Genomic DNA, 4,361 nt, shown 5'->3' on the forward strand with positions numbered 1-4,361 from the left:
GAAGTGTCATTTCTTATCTCTATTTCATTTATTCTTAAGGTAGGTCTTTTGATGGTATCCCAGATTTTCTGGATTCTTTTGTGTGTGAGAAAATTTTTAGCTTTAACATTTTTTGACTAATATATCAATTTGGTTTATTGTATTATCTTTTTTTCTATACAACTTTATTTTTAAAAAAGATATATATATATATATACACATATTATTAAAAGCATTTTAGCATAAAACTATATGAATATATTTTTTCAGTACTTGATTTCTTTAAAGGTTTCATAGTATGCATTGAAATTTTAATATTTACAATGATCATAAAGTATATGTAAACAAAACATAAAAATAGTAAAAGCTTTCTTGGTAAAGATTAAAGATAATGATTTTTAAATAACAAATATTGCTACAAGGCTATCTTCTCAGCTCTTGAGTTATTAAAGATTTAAGGACTAGTTGTAAATCACTTTGAGAGGGTGTTATTCACTTATTGTTTTTTTCTTGTTGTTGAGGATAGATTTCACTATTCTAGGTTTTTTGCTAGAATTGCTAAAATTGCTCTTTCCAACTCTATGAAGAATTGAGTTGGCATTTTGATAGGGATTGCATTGAATCTGTAGATTGCTTTTGGTAAGATGGCCATTTTTACAATGTTGATTCTTCTAATTCATGAGCATGGGAGATCTTTCCATTTTCTAAGATCTTCAATTTCCTTCTTCAGAGATCTAAAGTTCTTGTCATAACAGGTGCTTCACTTGCTTAGTTAGAGTCACACCAAGGTATTTCATATTGTTTGTGACTATTGTAAAGGGTATTTCTTCCCTAATTTCTTTCTCAGCATGTTTGTTCTTTGAGTAGAGGAAGGCTACTGATTTGCTTGAGTTAATATACATCCAGCCACTTTAGTGAAGTTGTTTATCAGCTGTAAAAGTTTTCTGGTGGAGGTTTTGGGGTTACTTAAGTATACTATCATGTCATCTGCAAATAGTGATAATTTTACTTTGTTACTTTTTTCTACTTTGTATTCCTTTGATTTTCTTTTGTTCTTTAATTGCCCTGGCCAGGACTTCCAGTACTATGTTGAATAGGTAGGGGGAGAGTGGGCAGATTCCAATTCCCTCTTACTGTGGGCCAGAAAGAAACCTTTTCCACAAGCACCACCAAGCACTCTCTGCAATATGCATACTCAAGGTACAATCTCACCAGGCCTTTGCCCCAGGTTCTCTGCTGGTCTGGGTGAAAAATCATCTGAGGGTCTAGTGTGCAGGTACAACGTTTTGGGGCAGATCCCGATTCCCTCTGACAGAGGCCAGGCCCTTATTGTGGGCCAGAAAGGAACCTTTGCCACAAGCACCACCAAACACTCTCTGAGCTCTGGGTACTCACACCGCAACCTCACCAGGCCTTTGCCCTAGGTTCTCTGCTCATATCTTCTTTTTTGTTTTATGGAAATATTTAAAAATAAAATATTATCATCAAAGTAAAGACAAAAGATTCTAAATGTGGTAAAAGTTCCTTGGGATAGGGGGAAGATGGGCAAAGTCAATCTAGGTAGAGACAGATTGCCTCAGTTAGAGAACTGCCTGCAGTCTGCTGGCTTTTTATTGATGTGTTTAAAATTTTTGGACTTCTCCACGTTCTCTGTTTTCTGGTAGCTGAATTCCCTGCCACAACCTCTCTTTCTGAGATTGTCAGCATGGCTCCTGACTTTCAGATCAACAAAAGAAGGGATCTTAAGAACAAAAGATAGAGCTACCTGAGGCAAATTTAAGTTGTTTACATTGAAGATTCTCCTGAGAGAGGACGAGTCATATGCTCGAAGGGAGGATTTCTATGCTTTGTGGGCAGACTTTTGGACAGAGTAGTCTTTTTGGTCAGTTTTTCCAGCTGAGTCTGAATATCATAAATCTTGACCAGAAAAAGTCAAACTGATTCAATGGACCTTTGGATTGTTTTAAGTAAGTAAGGAAACCCAACCCCTCAGGGTGCAGGATGGTCAGGTTGTACCCTCTTTCATTCAGGTCCCTGGCTGTTCTACCTGATGAATGTATTTCCTGGGGTGATGAGGAGGGTCATACTGAATAATCCAGTCTACTTCAGGAATGTCCAGCTCTCTGGCTGACACATCAGTGCACAGCAGTATTCCTGAATCTGTGTTGCAGAATTGGAAGAACATGGTTGTTTGCCTATTTTGCTTTTGGATGGCCGAGACAGGCAGGTCAATGTAGTTTAGCTGTTCATAGTGGTATTTCATAGACATACAAGATGAAAAGAATATCACTTCCTTCTACTGCTTCTTCTTAAAGACTGGAAAGAGCAAAAGGAACCTCTTCTCATTGGAACAAACAACATATTTCTGCTCAAAACCATTCACTGTGGCAACTTCTTTATTGTTGTCAATACCCACGTACAATAACTCTTTTTTTCTGAGAAATTCTTGACAAGTCTTCAACTTTTTGAGTTTGTGTAGCAGAGAAGAGCATGATTTGCTTTAATTCTCCTTCAAACCCAACATCCAAGATATGATCAGCCTCATCAAAAACCAGACACTATAGGTTCTTGTACATAAACCCTGGTATGTTCTGCATGTGATCTAGGAGGTGGCCTGGTGTGGCCACAATGATGTTGATGCCATTAAGGAGCTTCTAAACTTCATCAGACATGTTTCTGCCACCCGTGATCAATCCATATTGTGAATGTGTCATCAATTCTGTAAGGACAACAAATGTCTGCATGGCCAGTGCTCTGGTAGGAGAGAGAATGAGGACTCCTTTTTCATTACTGGACATGAAGTTCAATTTGACAATAAGTTGGATCAGAAGGATGAGGAAAGCAGGGGTTTGGCCACTGCCGGTTTTTTTCAGTCACCAGATCCCTGTCTTTCAGATGCGACCTGATACTTTTATGCTGGTTTTCTGTCTTGCATTTGAAGCCCATTTCTTTAGCTTTTTGGGTATTCTCCTTGATGTGATTACTCAAGGGAGCAAATGAAGTGTCCTCAGGAGCATTTGTCAATTTTAGGGGAAGGCTGGGCACCTCACTGTCATTTCCTTTCTTCACACCATTTCACCATCTTCTGGTTCCTCACAAGCCTCAGCGCTTTCTTCAGTTTTTCCTTCATTTGTGTGTGTGTGTGTGTGTGTGTGTGTGTGTGTGTGTGCCAAACCCAGTATCCATTTTTTAATTTTTCCTTTTTTAGTTCTGAATCAGAAAAAGGATTTGTTGTTAAAATGGTAAATTTGGGGGATGACTTTTAAACTTTGGCATTTTCCAGTCTCCTCAGGCATGCCTCCACTTGTTTTTCTGCTGAGCCCACAGTGACAGAATGCTTCAAGGCCTTTTTAGTTTTTCCACCTTTTCTGTTTCTTTAGGAATGTCTCCATTTTCAGGTTGTGACAGGCTCGTGTCTGATGCTTCTTGCGGCTTCAGGTTCCACTGCAAAAGCTTGGTGCTCTGCTTCTTCATCTTCCCGCGCAGGAGTTTCATCTGTAACTGTGACATGATGTTGGACCACCAGCCATCTTCACCAACAGTCAGAAGCAAGTCTGTTGGCTCTTTTATGCTTGAAATTATTTTTCTCAATCTCCTGTATTCTGTTGGTGACGCTCACATCTGTTGTTCCTGTTCTCTTCCCTAGTCTTTTCATCTGCAGAATTCCCTCATTTTGTGATTTTTAAAAAATGATTTCTATTTTCACTTTCAGGTCTTATTTATACAGTTTCATATATTTCTTTTCCCTTTCAATTTTATTTTTTGTATATCGTTAAGAGATTTATTAATTTCCTCTTTAAAGACCTCTATCATCTTTATATGATTAGATTTTAGGTCATTTTTTAATGCTTTGGTTGTGTTTGGTTATTTAGGCCTCTCTGTAGTGGGTTAGTTATGCTCTGAGGTGTCATATTGCCCTAGCTTTTGTTTATTGTGTTTTCAGAGGCCTCTAGTCATCTAGATGTTTCTCATAGTAGGTATGAGGAAGAAAATTAACTTCCATGTTCCTGTTGTGGCAGGCCTCAGGTGGGTTTTTCGGTCTATATGGTTCTACATCAGCAGGTCTGTATGGTTCAAGATTCACAGATCTGTATGGTTCAGGATCTGAAGGTCCAGTGAAGGTGGGCAGAGAGGTCCCAGAAGAATGGAGGCCCTGACAAAATAGCAGGATGCTTAGGGCATCCTGGGGTGGTCCAGAGGACTCGGAGTATGAATGATGGATTAGGGAAGGAAGGCTAACCTGTGTGGTTCAGAATTCACAAGTAGATGAAGGCGGGCAGAGAAGTAGGGCAAAACATGAAGGTACACAGGGGATACCAGGCTGCTCAGGGAAGCATAACACGCCCCAGCTTAGAGCTACTTTGTACATTTATTATGCTCTC

General features: G+C 39.0%; 1 pseudogene across 1 annotated transcript; it reads right to left on the reverse strand.

The window, feature by feature from the left end:
• Nucleotides 1–1,555: 1,555 nt before the first annotated feature.
• Nucleotides 1,556–3,489, reverse strand: LOC308429678 (ATP-dependent RNA helicase DDX18-like; annotated as a pseudogene). The gene has a single exon. The product of its transcript is annotated as an ATP-dependent RNA helicase DDX18-like (transcript).
• Nucleotides 3,490–4,361: the final 872 nt, after the last annotated feature.

Source organism: Micromys minutus, assembly GCF_963924665.1.
Source record: "Micromys minutus genome assembly, chromosome: 14".
Classification (NCBI taxonomy): Eukaryota; Metazoa; Chordata; class Mammalia; order Rodentia; family Muridae; genus Micromys; species Micromys minutus.